The sequence below is a fragment of the Cebus imitator genome, unplaced genomic scaffold (assembly GCF_001604975.1).
Source record: "Cebus imitator isolate Cc_AM_T3 unplaced genomic scaffold, Cebus_imitator-1.0 Scaffold200, whole genome shotgun sequence".
NCBI classification, from domain to species: Eukaryota; Metazoa; Chordata; class Mammalia; order Primates; family Cebidae; genus Cebus; species Cebus imitator.
The window spans coordinates 2,330,520-2,346,865 of record NW_016107515.1 but is presented as its reverse complement, the minus strand read 5'-3'; the positions used below and the strand labels follow the sequence as shown (position 1 = coordinate 2,346,865).

The following is a 16,346-nucleotide window of genomic DNA, read 5'->3' as shown; positions in this document are numbered from 1 at the left end:
TTCCATAAACGTCCATGGAATGAATGAGCAGAGGAATGAATAAACATTCCCATCCATCAAACGGGAGTGATATTATTTACACCAGCTCTGCCACGGGATTATTGATAGGGTGAATTGAGACCATAGAGATTGAAAAGCCCTCTAAACTGTAAAATACTATGCTGATGTAAGGATTATAATGTGAACTGACACGGTTGATTGCCAGAGACAAAAACCATCTAGGAAGGAGCTGGTGATGGTGTAGTAGCTTTCCCGGACTGCAGAAAGCAGCTTTAATTGGAGCTCTTAAGGGAACTTCTCTCCATCGTCGAATTACCAGGACTGTTCTTGGAGACATTTTTAAAATTTTTTACATCACTGAATGGAACAAATCAAGCAAGATTGTAGGTGATAAGAAATAGCAGGAGGATTAGGTACATAGACAGGATGGTGGGAAAACCTAAGAACAGCCTCATCTTAACATTCCAGGTGAGATTTACTGATGGCCGAGTCCCACTCCCTATTTTAGAGCAAGGGAAACTGAGGCCTGGAGAACGTGCAGTGTCATGGTGCTCACCTGGATTAAGTAATAATCATAACAGCTCACGTTATAGCCTGAACATCTGTATACAGTAGGTTATTTGATTCATACAATAGCCCTATAAAGTAGATACTATAATTAGCTCCATGTTACAGTTAAGAAAACAGAGACTCAAATAAGCCAAGTAGCTAGTCCAGGTGTACACCGTTAGTTAGTAAGGGTAACATACTAACAGAGTATCTCACTGTCGCCAGAGCAACTGGAGGTCCACAGGTAAGAATATCATTGTGGGAAGAAATAGACTGTTTCATTTACTTGGGGTTTGGGGAATATGTGACTAAAATGATCAATGTTGGACATGGAACGTGGGAAACCCTGCAACGATGTCTCTTACGTGGGAGTGAAAACACCCACAAGGACGTTCTCAGGGTTTGGAAGCCAATCAGCTCAAGCCAGGCCCCAGGAAAAGGAATGCAGTTAGATTTGCTATAATTCCCAAGCCCTCCTGCTCCCTCTCTCATTAGCTGACATCATCAATTCAAGGTTAATGCATGCCAGGTTTGGGAGCTAATTATTCCACCATTAGAGATATACATTTCCCCTGGAGTACTGCCAGACATGGGAGCTGGAGAGAAGAAGAGGCTGAGGAAGGAAAGAAGCCGCTTAGTTCTGACAGAATGGAAAATAGCATGTCATCATGAGAACCGGGCTTCCCAACCACCGGAGCATGCCTCCAGGAAATCTCAGCATCTTTCCTGGTTGTGCTACAGGCTGACTGCTCTGCCCACACTCCTATTTGCCTGGATTTCTGGCAGTCACTGAGCCCACACCCCCATCTGACAGCCTTCTTTGTTCCTAAAAGAGCTTATAGAAAACGCTTCAATTTCATAATTTATCTAGTCCCTAGCCTATGCCTAGCAATGGGATGCAGGACGGGGGGTGCTGACCACAGTGATTAATAACACATAGTCCCTGACTTCAAGGAGCTTTTACTACTGGGGAAGACAAATGTGCATTCAATCAACTCTAGCCCTTGGCTATATTATTGGGATGAAGTGCTATGGGACAGAGAGAGTCTCGAGCTAGGAGGTTCTGAAAAGGAAGAGCCATTCGAAGTGTGTCTTGAAGGACGAGTAAGGTTTCAACATCGAGGAAATGGGAAAGGAAGGGTATTACTCCGGGTAAAAGAAAGAAAAGTACAATGGCAAAGAAGGCAGAACTTGCTTGCTTTGTGTGTCTGAGGAGTGGGTAAAGGCATGCTGAAAGTAAGCCTGTAGTGGGAATAAGGGCTATGGAAGGCAGTGGGAGAGACCATGAAGGGCCTGAACAAGGATGATTTGAAATTTAGAACTTCAGTTAGAGGCAATGGGGAGCCACTGATGGCTTTTGAGGAAGGGAATGACATGATGGGATTTGCATTTTAGAAAGAGGGTGGGGCAGTGTGTAATAGAGGGGGAGCAAATGGAGGGAGGCAAGAGGACCTAGCTTCAGGAAGAGCTCTTGAAAGACTCCAACAGGAAGAAGTGGGAATTGCAATTAGTGGATGTGTTGGTGACCTGGTAAAAGGAGGTGACATTTTAAGATGAGAGAGGCTTTCATCCACCCATGCCAGTTCATTTAGTGTCTCTTTTGTGCGAAGATAGCTCGAGCCAGATTTCTGGCCAGTTGTTTTGGTTGGGCATTTCTGTGTCTGCCTTAAGATGTCTCCTGGAGCAGGCTGCCCACTGGCCAGGGCAGATAGCAGGCAGGGCTGTTTGGCCTAGAGCCTCTCAGAGTGAGTGATGGAAAGATTCATCCTGGGCAGGTGGAGGGCCTGCTCAGGTGGGGAGACAGCAGGTAATGAGTGGATGGGGTGAGCACGAAGGCTGCTGCAGCCCAGCCTTGCTCAGCAGTAGAGGGCTGGGAGACAGGGAAGTGAGCATGTCAGTTCAGCTGCCAGAGCAGGCTGCCAGCGGAGGGCAAAGAGTGTGCTCCAGAGCAGGATAGCGAGGCAGAGCACAGTGACCTGATCATCCAGCCTCTGAGACCCTGGCAGCTTTGAAGGAGAGCATGCTCAGAGCAGCCTGGGACAGTGGCCCCTACTATAGGTTTTCGCCTACAGAGAAGAGATCAGCTCATCCAGTGAAGGGATGTAGGCTGGGCTGAGTGCTCTCCATGGGACTTCTCTTCTGGACCTGGCTCTTCACTGGCCTATCTGGAGAGCCCTCACGGCGGTATTGAACTCCCGAGGCAGACAAGAAAGCATCAAGGCCTAGAAGCTGGGAAGCAGCCTTCTCAATCTCCTTCTGGAGTTCCTTGACATTGTTCTATCCAACAAGGGTGGCAGATTCCTCAAAAACCTAGATAAGGCAGAGCAATGCTGGAGAAAAGGAAAGTTTCTCTTGTGATTGTAGGCCTTTCTAATTTTCAGATGGTGAGTACACCTAAGGAGACACATTCAGACATGTTTACAGATGAAATGCTGTGCCCCAAAATCAGCGATGCCCCATCATCATCCTGCTGAAAACCAGAACAGAGAGGAAAATGTAAATATGCTCATAAGTGGACACACACACACACACACACACACGCACACACACACACGTGACCTACGTCCGAGGAACATGTGTTTGTGTATTCAGGGTGGGAGGACTGAGGAAGATGATGGACTCAGAATCCCCCTTAGATGCACATGAAGTTCAAAGGGAGGAAGGCCTGGGCAGAGCAGGGTTACCTCCAAAGCCAAGAGATCAGGGAGACGCTAGGAGGCAGATCCTGAAAAGTCTCGGCAGAGGTGAAGGAAGTCTTTAGGAAGAGAAGAAAAGAAAAGGAAGGTGGAAACCATGGATCCAGAGGCTGCTCAAGAAGGCCACTATTTATTGAGCACTTTCCATGTCCCTTGTGTGGGGCTAGGTGATTTGCAGTGAAAGCTGATTCTCACAATAATGCTGTGACGTAGACATGATTATCAGCTTTTGCAAATGAGAAAACTGAGGTTCAGGGGCATCAGGAAAGTGATTTGTCCAGGGCCACACGCAGAGCTGGGGTATCTTTCAAAAGCCCATGTTCCTCTGTCTACACCAGGAGTTCTCAATCGTAGCACTACTAACTTGTTTGCTGGATGGTTCCTTGTTACAGAGGCTGGCTGTGCATCACAAGATGTTTAGCGACAACCTTGGTATCTACCCCCAGTTACAAATAGCAACTGCCCCCTAATTGGGACCATCAAGAATGTCTCCAGACTACTTAGGACCGTATGTCCACTGGGGGCAAAACCACCCTTGACCTATAGCCACTGCTCTGCACCCTGCTACCTCCCCAAACAAAGGCATTTTGGATCCCACCCCCAGCAGTCCGAAGCTGGTGCAGATAGGTCTTCCTGTCTTCTTTCTGCCTATGAAGTGACCATCCCACAGCCTGCACGCTTCATGAGCTCTGTGAGGCAGCAGTCAACACCACCATGCCTGGGTCAGATCCTGACCCTGCTGTGTGAGGTGGAACCATCTGCTTCTCCCGTGTGTGTGAAAAAAAGGGGCTGGTGGTCCTCATCGGTGGTTCTCAACCCAGGATGCACATGAGAGCCACCCGGGGAGCTGTTTTACTGTTTTGTTTCTTCTTTGTTTATTTTTGATATTCAAAGCAGAGATACCCTCATCCTGCCCCAGTTCTCCTGATGCCCAGGGTTGCACTCTCCCAGTTGTTACACCTGACCCGAATCATTTCTAGGGCTCATTTCAGCCCCACCCTTCATGCCTGAGTTCGCTTGGATTCATTCATTCACCTCCCAGTCAATTTTCCCTCTTGTGTGCCAGATGCCAGGGTTAAGGACTGGGGCTCAGACAGGGCTCTCAAGGATTGAGGGACAGAGAATGAACACACTATGTCACTATGTGCTGAAAGAGAGCCAGGCCCAGCAGCATAGATAAACAGTGAGCAGCTGCTGTCAAGGGGAGGAAGTACAAGGCTGACAGCGAGTGTGTGCTGGGTGTGGGAAAGGAGAGGCAGTGGGGCACATCTGTGTATGTGAGTAGGGGTATTCGGGAGGGAATATGAATATGTGTGCATGTGGAGGAGAAGGCGTTTATGGGTGTATGTACATATGTTATATGCATGTGACTGTGTGAATAGTGTATATGGTACATGTGTGTCTTGTCTGTGTGCACAAGTGCATGTCTGTGTGTGAAGAATCTGGGTGATGTGTTTGTGCCTTTGTATGTGCACGTGTGTATACAAGGTATGTGTGTATATAGAGGATCTTTGTGCACATGTGTGTTTGCAGAGGGTCAGGTAGCAGGAAGGCTTCCCAGAGAGGCCACCCCTGGGTCTGGCTCTTGTAGCAGGAGGAGAAGTTCAGTAGGTGGAAAAAGAAGAGGAGGCAGGCCTTCCAAGAAGAGGAACAGGCAGGCAGAGTGTGTACAGGCAAAGGTGTGACTGAGCCTGGCATGTGTGGGTGTGTGGGGCATGGTGGCAGGGGCATGGGTGGGGAGTGGAGAGGAGAAGTGGGGCAGGGATGGGAGAAGGCGAGGACTCAGTTTGGGGGCCACACTAAGTGGGCCTCACTGGAGCCCTCAGCACCCCTTTAGAATTTGAGGTGGGCTTGCCAGAGTTTTGAAGAGATGGCAACAGCAGCAGGGCAGCACGTCTGCGGAGTCCCAGGAAGAGGCCTGGCTAGGCCAAGTCGGGGCCGCACCTGAGCTGGCTGCAGCAGTGTTTACAAAGCAAATGCATGCTGGAGGGATTAGCAACCTGAGTTCTTGGCCAGCCAACGTAGGTCACACCTGTAATCTCTGCGCTTTGGGAGGCCAAAGTGAGAGGGTCTGTGCAAACCAAGCCTCTCCACCAAATCACCTGCCAGCCTCCCACCCAGCCGCAATCCCCACCCTAAGCCAGGTGTCTCTAATCTGTGTTCCTGAGCATGAGGAAATCCAGCACAAACCCACCACCACCAGCAAGTAGAGCACTAGCTGTAACCAGGGCACATCTGAGCCAGCAGGCTCACTTTTCAATCTGGTTGTGGAGCAGGACACTGAGAAGTGGCCCACAGAGCTGCAAGAGTTCAGGCTGGGAGGGGACTCAAACCTGTCGTCGGCCTCACTGGTTGTGCCTCCTTGGGCAAGGCATGCTACCTCCCTGGCTCTCTGTTCCCTAGGGAGGAATGCTGAATGCTGGCAGCATTGAGTTGCTGTGATTCATTCAACAAATGTGCTCCCCTACAAGGTGCCAGGCACTGAAATACAGCAGGGAGAAAACAGAGAAGGACCCCGCCCATGTGAAGCTTGTTCTCTGCAGGGAGGAGACCAATCAATAGTAAACAATAAACATAACAAATGACTCAATTGTGGAAGGTACTAGAAGGAGATACGGTAGGGAAAAATGAAAAGAGCAGGGTATAGGGGACAGAATGACTGGGATGGTAAATATTGGAAGAGGAAATGTGGCTGACATGTAGAGGCAGTTAGGGAAATGCCGATTTTGCAAATGAGATCCTGTCATTTCCAACATGGATAGAACAGGGGGACATTATGTTAAATGAAATAATCCAGGCACAGAAAGGCAAACTTCTCATGTTCCCGTTCATTTGTGGGAGCTAAAAATTAAAGCACTTTAACTCACAGGGATAGAAAACTAGACTGATGGTTACCAACAGAGGCTGGGAAGCGTAGTGGGGTTGGGGGATGTGGGGATGATTAACAGTTACAAAATATGCAATGAAAGCAATACAATGAATGCGATCTGTTACTGATAGCACAACAAGGTGACTACAGACAGCAATAATTTGTAGTGCATTTTCAAATAACTGACGGAGTACAATTGGAATGTTTGTACCACAGAAAATGATGAATGCATGAGGTTATGGAAACCCCATTTACCCTGATGCAATTTTTACTCATTGCATGCCCGTATCAAAATATCTCATGTACCCTATAAATATATATACTTACTATGTGCCATAGATTTTTTTAAGACTTTTTCTCTGTCACATAATCAAGTGACAGAGAATAAGCAGAATGATTTTCCCTTGTTTATTAATCCAGTCAACACCTACTATGTGTTTGGCTCTATACTAAGCATTAAGATGGATGCAAATAATTTCTGTAGGGGCTCATCGTCTCGTTTGGGGGACAGGCAAGGATACCAACTAAGGATCCTGTGGTTCATGGTATGGTGGGTGCTTTCCAAGGGGTTGGCCTAGAGGAGGGGGAGAAAACCTGATTGGACAGGAGGGCCTCCAAGGAACCTACTGGTGTTGGCCAGATGGAGAAGAGGGAGAAGACAACGGGTGTTCCAGGCAGGAGAACAGCATCTGCAAAGACTAGGGAAAAGTAGGGGTTGAAAAAAAAAAGAGACAGTCAGCCACCTGGCGGCATTTGGAGAACTGTGAATAGTTCAGGGTGGGTTGAAACTGGGGAGTGACAGATTAAGTGATCTTCAGGACCATATCCTGAAAGCTTTTGAATGCCACGCCAAAAGGTGTTCCGGCTTTATGCAGAAGAATAACCTCTGAAGGATTTTTAAGCCAGGAAGTGATCTGATTGTAGTAGAATTCCAGGAGTAATGCTGGCGAGAGCAGAATGAGGGCAGAGGAGGGAAGGGAAAACAGGACAGCATTCCTTCCTTTTAATGTCACCTCTTCAAAGAGGCATTCTATTGTAAGCCCATCTAAATAGAACCCTCATCATGCCCCATCCCCGTTAGCCAGCTTTACATTTCTTTATAGCACTTATTCCTACCCAACATTGCATCTACGTCTGTATACATTTATTTATTTTCTGGTCTCCTCTCTATAGGGTATGCATTTCATTTAAGCAGAGACTCAATCGATTTTACTCACAGCTGCGTCACTAAAACCTAGAAAAGCATCTGACACATAGTCGGCTCTCAAATTTTGTTGAAAGGAAAAAATAATAAAATTTTTATCTTTTTAAGAAATGAACAACTTTGCTGTGGGCCTGTTTTTATCTGAAGTGGTTGGCAGCTGGGATGTGGGTTGGCTCTGAGGATGGTGTTGAGATGCTGTGAAGGTCAGCAAAGTAAGGCCCAGCCCATGAGATCTGTATCGGAAGCCTCTGGAGCCACCCAGGAGGTTGACGCTGCTGCAGAACTTCAAGAACCCAGTGCTGCAAAGATCCCATCTGCGTGTGCTGACCCTAGCGCCTTGGGGCTGGTAGGCTTCTGACGTTGGGCATCATGCCAGTGTTGTATTGGACCGAGCGTAGAAAGTTAGAACCAAGACAAAAGTATGCCAGATTGCAGGGTCATTTATTATGCCAGCAACCACAGAGGACTCATGTCTCTCCAACCTGTGGCGTCAAAAGGAGGGTGCCAAGACTTTTTATACCCGAAAAACCACCTTGGGAGTGGGGATGAGGAGCGGGGATGGGGATAAAAAGATTTTGGACATTCCAAGGGCTAGGGGATTCTGTGATTCACCTCCTGGGCGGAGACGAGGGCGGGGGTCTCCGGACATTCCAAGGGCCAGGGGACTTTTGTCATTCTGTTTGTTACTTCAGTGGTTTACAGAAGTCAAGATAAGCATTTGTTTTCACACAGATCTTAGTTATCCTGGGCTGCTTATTTTAGTTATTACTAAATAACTAAAGCAAAGGCTAGCAATTCTGGCACAATATCACACCAGCATCTTACAACACCAAATGGTTCCAAGGAGGGTGCAACTGGCTCCTCAGGGCCGTGGGTCTGAAATTACACATTAAAAAATACTTTGTGAGTGGGGCACGGTGGCTCATACCTGTAATCCCAGCACTTTGGGAGGCTGAGGTGGGCTGATCACTTGAGGTTAGGCGTTGAAGACCTGCCTGGGCAACATGGTGAAACCTCATCTCTACTAAAAATACAAAAAGTAGCCAGGCATGGTGGTAGGCACCTATAATCCCGGCTACTCAGGAAACTGAGGCATGAGAATCACTTCAACCTGGGAGGCAGATGTTGCTGTGAGCCAAGATCGTGCCACTGCACTCCAGCCTAGATGACAGAACTAGACTCCATCTAAAACAAAAAATAAAAATAAATACTTATTGAGCACTCCCTGTAACAGGCAAAATGAAAGCTAGCCTACTAATACTACAAAGTAGGTATTGTTATCCCAGTTTACAGAAGGAAAGCTGAAACTGACAACTGAAACTTGGTGATTTGCCAAGATCACAGAGCCAAGAAACCAGAACCCGGGTTTTTGTTTTGTTTTGCTTCATTTTGTTTTTTTGAAATGGAGTTCCACTCTTGTTGGCCAGGCTGGAGTGCAGTGGTGCAACCTCAGTTCACTGCAATATCCGCCTCCTGGGCTCAAGCAATTCTCCTGCCTCAGCCTCCCCAGTAGCTGGGATTACAGGTGCACGCCACCACGCCCAGCTAATTTTTGTATTTTTAGTAGCGATGGGGTTTCACCATGTTAGCCAGGCTGGTCTTGAGCTTCTAACCTAGGTGATCCACCCATGTCGGCCTCCCAAAGTGCTAGGATTACCGGCAAGAGCCACCGCGTCCAGTGGAGAACCCACGTTTGATTCAAATGCCTGTTCCACTCAGCAACACAGACTGAAATGTCTAATCCCAAACAAGACCCACCATCCCAGAGCCCCAAGCTCACCACAGAGACTTTCCATCCCCTGTGATAAACAGACCCTCAAACCCTTTCACCCAGCAGCACCCTTTAACTCCCAGGGAAAATGCCAAGCCAGGGTGGGCAGGGTCAACTCGGTGAATGAAATGGAGAAATAAGAAGCCCCACTCAGCTCTAAAACATGTTGTAGAAGATGCAGAAAAATATTTGGAATCAAGAACCCTTAGAAACTGACCAGGGAATCATTTTGATAAATTAAACTAACACATGTATAGCCTGACCCTCGGGCAACAATATTAATGCTTTTTCATTTTTAAAATTTATTTTCTTCTTTATTTGTCTATTACTTATTTGAGTTGTGGGAATGTGGTAAGGTTGAATGTGCATCACTTGAGCTCTTTACAGCGGGTAAAGTGATGCCGGGGACTTGGTGAGGTTGTTTTCCTGAAATGGTCCCCAGTCTCCACAGCTGGGATTAGTGTCAGCCACAGATCTTTCATCCAGGCTGCCCCTCCCTGGGAGGGGTGTGGACGGTCTGTCCTCAGCAGGGACTCAGCTTGCTTCCAGTAGATCCAACCCACCTTCCCTCACCTGCCCTGTGGCCCGCAGTGCCAGTGATTGCGTTTGTGGCTTGAGGTCTTTCACACCCTTAGCTTCTGACAGTCTTCTAAAGGTGCCAGTGATTTGGCAGCTCAGAAGAAAAGGCTGACTGAGAGAAAAAGGACAAAGCACCAAGGTTTGGAGAGAGTGGGTGGAGACCTCCCCTGGCTTTGGGGGTTCTCAGACTGTGGGAGTCTGGCTGAACCCCAAGAGCTATGAAAGATTCCAAGTCAAACCTGGGTTTATGTTACCATAGCTATTCCGTGTTCCCAGGGTTTGAGATGGGAAGGCTGCAATGATGTGGAAGAGCAGCCCTCTGCTTCTCCTCCAGTCAGGACCTGTTTGTCGGGGCTAGGGGTTCCCCCAGGGTGTTCCTTGAGCCCCTGAGACAGCTCTGCCCCCAGCCACTGCCCAGCCTTCCTGCAACCCCTGAGAGAGCTCTGTCCCCAGGCCCTGCCCTGCCACCCCTGCCCTCCTCAACACATGGCCGACTCCTTCCCACCCTCAGAAATCAGCTTAAATGTCACCTCTCAAAGAGATATTCCTAGGTCGCTCCATCTAAGCTAGCCAGCCCTGCTCCGCTTTTTGTATTTCAGAGCTCTTATCACACTTTGTAGTTAAATATGTTTCTTTCTTTCTTTATTTTTTTTTCTTTTCTTTTTTCTTTTTTTTGAGACAGAGTCTCACTCTGTCACCCAGGCTGTACTGCAGTGGTGCAATCTCTGCTTACTGCAGCCTCCATCTCTCAGGTTCGAGCTATTCTCATGCCTCAGCCTCGCCAGTAACTGGGATTACAGGCGCGCGCCACCACATCTGGCTTATTTTCATATTTTTAGTAGAGATAGGGTTTTACCACGTGGGCCAGGCTGGTCTCAAACTCCTGACCTCAAGTGATCTGCCCGCCTCGGCCTCCTAAAGTACTAGGATTCCAGGTGTGAGCCACTGTGCCCAGCCTAAATATGATTCTTAAGTTATCTGCTGTCGCCTCTAAACTCTAAGTTTCAAAGGAAGGGCCAGGTGCGACTGAAGGGGCAGTATCCCATCAGCACTTAGCACACACTGCCTGGTCTGGAATGAGTAGGCATTCTGTAATATTTATTAACTGAATCAATGGTGAATGAAATGAGAGCTTTACCTTATAGCCATAGTCCTCAAATTTTAGAATGAATAAAAATTATCTGGGGAGCTGATTGAAATTCAGATTCCTAGGCCTCATTTCTTGTCATTTCTTGATACTCTGATTTGGTAGGTCTGGGGAGAGGCTCAGGAACGTGCATTTTAACAAACACCCCTGGTGATTCTGACAGAAGCACTTCTGGGCAGACCACACCTTGGAAGACACTGCCTTACCTGCAGAGTTTGTCTCCTCTGCAGAGACATCGCTGAGAAATGAGTTTTTACCACCTGCCATTGCCTCTTTCTCTAGTCCTTCAAGTATATCTAGAATCTAGAGGTTTAGGCCTTGGAGCTGGGGCAATGCGGGGGGGATGTGTGCAGTGTAAGGAGAGGAAGGTATGTATTTATTATTATTAAAAACTATAAGCAGGCCAGGCATGATGGCTCACACCTGTAATCCCAGAACTTTGGGAGGCCAAGGTGGGTGGATCACCTGAGGTCAGGAGTTCAAGACCAGCCTGGCCAACATGGTGAAAGCCCATCTCTACTAAAAATACAAAAATTAGCAGGGCACAGTGGCACACACCTGTAATCCCAGCTACTCTGGAGGCTGAGGCAGGAGAATTGCTGAGGTGGAGGTTACAGTGAGCCGAGATCACACCACTGCACTCCAGCCTGGACAACAGAGCGAGATTCCATCTCAAAAACATACAAAGAAATTAGAAGCAAATATAAGGAGCTCATAATACACTGCTTTACCCAGCTGTGCAGATGCCATTGATTGCATTTGTTCATTGGCTCAGTAGACTTTTTGAAGACCCAGAAACAAATTACTATGAAAACTAACATTTGTAGTAAATGCAATGTGGTTGTTACATTTTATCATGTCATATTAGACTTCTGCATTAGGATATTTAGAAGACTAAATTTAAGTTCAAATTATTTCAATATTTAGTTCTAATCAGTTGCAGAAGTGAAAAAATGATTCCTCACTAAAGTGCAGAGATCCAAATAGAAAAGGCACTACATTGGCTGTGCTTGCTAAAACAATAATTTTTCTATCTTACCAATTATGTAAATTTTGTCTAAATTCAGTTAGGAAATGTCCATCTTCTCTGATGTTGATCAATCACTTTCATATTTTTAACAGGAGTTTGACAACTCCTCATCCGGAAGATGTTGAATTAGGTTGACATGCCTGAAGTGTCAGTGCTACCATTTTCTTGCTGTTTGCATTATTCATGTTATCTTCTTTCAGTAGTTTCTTTTTGTAAAAATCTTTTTTAAGCCACACATCAATTTAGGGTTAATTTGGTGAAAACAAATCATCAATCCATTTAACTCGGCCCCAAAGCAAAGGATTGCAAGACCAAGCCCTCCCTGTTGTAAAGCCCGGCTCCATCCTCAGGTTCATGTTGCTTGGCCCAGCTGTACATGACCTTGGACAGTCTGCCTATCACACTGGTGAGCAGCCAGTATCCATGAACACAGCAAATAGTAGTAAAGTGCAATATCTCTCCCATTGTTTGAAGCCATAGAAGTTCTAATATTTTCTCCCTATAATTCAAAGCCTCATCTAGCACAGAGCCATTCAGGCCTCTTTTTGGAGATGCCCATTTCTAAGATTAGGAGATGCTGAGCCAGATATTGGCAGCTAAGACAGAACGAGGCATCAAGAGTGAGGGTCCATCAGGTGTTGACGGCGGGGGAAGAAGGAAGATGAGAGGGTTGAGATTGTCCTAGAATTTCCAGCTGGGATTGCAGGTCAGAGGGGTATTCAGTTCTGACAGGCAGTGTTTCCTGGGTGGTACAGGTGCAAAAAGTAATCTCATCTCACTGCAGCATTCCAGGCAAGGGGTAGATCCAAAGGTTTGCTCTGTCCCCTGCTCTAGTTGAACTCTGTTTCACTGTACTCCCCACCATTATTGAATGGACTTATTTGAAATTCAAAGACCTAGATTCCAGTCCATGCTGACTCCACCCCTTAGTAGCTGGCTGACCAGCACAGCTTCCTTATCTGCAAAATGACAACTTTTTTAAAAAGCCCTGCCTGCTTCACAGGATTATTATGTGGCTTAGAGATAAAGCCTATGCACAAAAGCTCTGAAAACTGCAAGACGCTGTACAAATGCATGGTATTATTATGATTTAGTATCCTGTATGCATTGTGATTGAGGTACAAGGCAAGACATATCTATGTACTCTCACCTTTGTTTTTCTGGGACACCTTCTAAGAGAGTGTACGACCATGTGGAATAAGAGGTAGATACTGAGATCAGTATCCTGTGGGTGGTACATTTGAGCATCCTGAAATAACACTGACTCAGGCCTCCTGAGGCCAGAGGTCACACTTGGAAATGAGGTGGCCTGGACAGTGTAGAGGTTGCTGGGGGTTCTGGAGCCATGGAGCAAGAATGCCTGGGAATACTGAAGAGGAACCTAGTTTTCCTGGAAATTCCCCACTCCAGGCATTCTTCACTTGATCTGAAGAAAAGCTGAGAAGAAGCTGGCACTAGACTGAAACACTGTTTGAAAGTGGGAGATCTGGCTTTCCCTGGCCACCAGTCTCTTAACATGTTCACTGGATGTCTACATAGAAGTATAATTCAAGCCCCTTGCGATGAAAGTGCTAACAATACGATTGGAAACATTAAACACAGGATAGATAGATAGACAATGGTGATGAAGGTAGGTAGGTAGGTAGGCAGATAGATAGATAGATACTTGGATGGCAGGCTGATATGTAAGTACAAACGCGACAAGACGCTACAGTATCAGGAGAAAAAGAACAATTTGTTGAGCACCTACAATATGCCAGGTCAAGGCGCCAGCTGCTTTCAGATGCGCTACCGCATCTGTCATTGCTGACTTGTTACAGTAACCCTGAAAGGAAGCTTCAGCCCCATTGGTCAGACAAGATAGTGAGATCCAGAGAGGCTAAACAACTTGCCCAGGGTCATGCAGCTAGCCAGCCCGTGTTCCTTCATCTAAGTTTCATGTTCCTGAGTCAGAGGAAACCCTCCCACCCCCACCTCCCAGCTCCGAATTGTCTTTGTTACCCTGGAGTCTTTGTTCTGTGTAAGAACATCTCAGACTTTTTGAGAAAAGCCCCAGATCACTGTTCCTTCATTGAGAACCTGAAACCGGCTCCTCAGCCATTCCTGCTCTGGCCACCTGCAAGGTTCCCAAGTGAAAGTGAGGCCTCTCAGGAGAAATGAAATCACTGTCTCTTTAGGTGCCCACTCCTTACCCACCAGCAGAGCAATGTTCTCCAGCCTGGCCAGGCTCCAGAAGCTCACTAAGGAAGTTGGTTTGGGGCCAAAGGCATCTATGGTGCACTGTACGCTGAGGCTCTCCCTTTCCTGCCCCTCCATTTGCTCCCCTTCCTTCCTCTCCCTCGGTCTGTCCCGTTACCACTCCTATACTGGGTCTGGGAAGGAGCTTTGCCATGATGTCAGGAGGGAAGAAGATGTCTCTGGGCCTCTCCCTGCCCCTCCATCTGAGTCCCTTCTGGCTCCCAGGTCCCCTGGAGTACAAAGCCAAACCTCCAAGGAATCGCCTCCCTCTACTGGCATGGCTGGAGCCAATAGTGAGTTTGGGGCCACTGGCTATGATGAGGGGATGATCCAGGGCTCAGTGAGCACTGCCCAAGCAATTCTGTTAGGAGGTTCAGTTGGCCAGGGAGGACGAAGGCCTCCCTCTCTGGGATGCTCCTGAAGGGACTTTGTGGGGAGTTCAAGAATCCTGTGTGACGGCAGGATGGGGGAAGGTGGATGGTTGGGGAAATCCAGCCCAATGTCTCCCAGTCTCCCCACCTCTTCCTGCCCTGGCCTCCTGGGCCCCCGTCCTCTGTGCTCTTGGCCTCTATGGCTCTTTTTGAGACTTCCCAGGCTGGAAAGCACTAGGTCCTGGAATAAAAAAGTCTCTTTTGACACAGAATAGGCTTTCTATTGATCCCAAAGATGCTCTTAAAATGCCGAAAAGGAACCAGAGTTTAACAAACAATCAGGTTCTCATTTTATGGACGGGAAACTGAGGCCTAAGGAGGTGAAGTGGCCGCTGTAGCCATTCCATTGCACCAGAATGGAGGGCTGTCTTCCAAACAGAGCCCGGCACAGTGGGTGAGGTCACCCACTTTACCTGACACTCATGGGTCCTTGATCTCAGGGGTCTTTTCTGACAAAGATCTGGGAGCATGACTGAGACACGATCTCAGAATCAAACCCCTGGAGGCAGCAGCTGTAGCAGGAGCTGATGATTCCCAGACACTCAGGACCAGTCAGCGCCCCCACCAAGGATGGGGCTACAAGAGGCTCCACCTACCTCTGTTTCTGCACAACAGGTTCAGCAGCTCCATTCTTCCCCAGAGAGCCACTCCATCAGAGGGTGGCTGCGTGCCCACTTACAAGGGGACAAGGCTGAGGATGGGGAGAACCCTGGGGACACAAAAGACCGTGCCTCGCCCAGATGTCCTGCCTGTAGGCCTGAAGGACTTGCCTTGACGGAGTCTCAACAGCTGCCGGTAAGTTGCCTGGAGAGAGGGGAGGGAAGGAGATCCAAACGAGAGCCCTGCTGGGTCCGAGGGAGGGGGCAGGTCTGGACTCTAATGAACAACTAATGTGCGTCAGGGAGCACCACTGGAGGATGAGCAGCAGAGCCGAGATTAGAGCCCCTGCTGTCCTCACTGTAGCCACAGTGGTTCACCTCTGTGCACCAGCCAGCCAAGACCAGCAGACACAGGGCACGCCCCGTGCCACTTTATCTTCTGGGATTTTCTTAAGGAGGACCCATGGCAATAATGCCTTTCCTCATCTCAACCTAATTTGGGCTCCACTCCTGCTTTCCAACAAATGATTCTGTCTATGCTGAAGTGATGAGGATAGGAAAACAGTGCCTGCACAGGAAGGAAGCTGGACGTGACGAGTTCGGCATCACTGTATTTACGTGGTAGATATTCCGGGAATGGGAATAGAAACTTGCACATATAGGAATTACTTCTGCTTCCAGCCTGGGAAGTTTCGAAAAGAGACATAAAGGCCAAAAGCAAGGAGTATAGAGGCCCAACAGGCCAACCCAGGAAGAGGCGGGGGAGACTGGGAGGCATTGGGCTGGATTTCTGGTCCAGAAAAAGATGCTATCAGTTCCCTATGTGACTCTAATGCCCTGTGCCTGACGCTGTCCTTCCTGAGATGAAGCCAGTTAGCTCAGACTGTGAGTGGCACCTGGGATGTATTAGAAAGAGTTTGAGCAGGCGGGCGCGGTGCTCATGCCTGTAATCCCAGCACTTTGGGAGGCCGAGGCGGGCGGATCACCTGAGGTCAGCCATTCAAGATCAGCCTGGCCAACATGGTGAAACTCCATCTCTACTAAAAATACAAAAATTAGCCAGGCGTGGTAGTAGACACCTATAATCCCAGCTACTCTGGAGGCTGAAGTAGGAGGATAGCTTGAACCTGGGACACAGAGGTTGCAGTGAGCCAATCACACCATTCCATTCCAGCCTGGGGTAATAAGAGTGAAACTCTGTCTGAGAGAAAGAAAGAAAGAAAGAAAGAAAGA

The 16,346-nt window shown here is 47.9% G+C and overlaps 1 protein-coding gene across 3 annotated transcripts in view; it reads left to right on the top strand.

Annotated features, from left to right (window-relative positions):
- Positions 1-9,644: 9,644 nt before the first annotated feature.
- LOC108317325 (gamma-aminobutyric acid type A receptor subunit pi) overlaps positions 9,645-16,346 on the top strand; it is a 33,750-nt gene continuing 27,048 nt past the window's right edge. Inside the window, exon 1 of one of the 3 annotated variants that reach the window (XM_017547696.2) lies at positions 9,645-9,807. The gene's annotated coding sequence lies outside the window, so the exon portion shown is untranslated. Of the gene's footprint in view, positions 9,808-15,091; positions 15,310-16,346 lie in introns of those variants that run through there. The other 2 variants (XM_017547699.2, XM_017547695.2) reach the window with 2 other exon arrangements.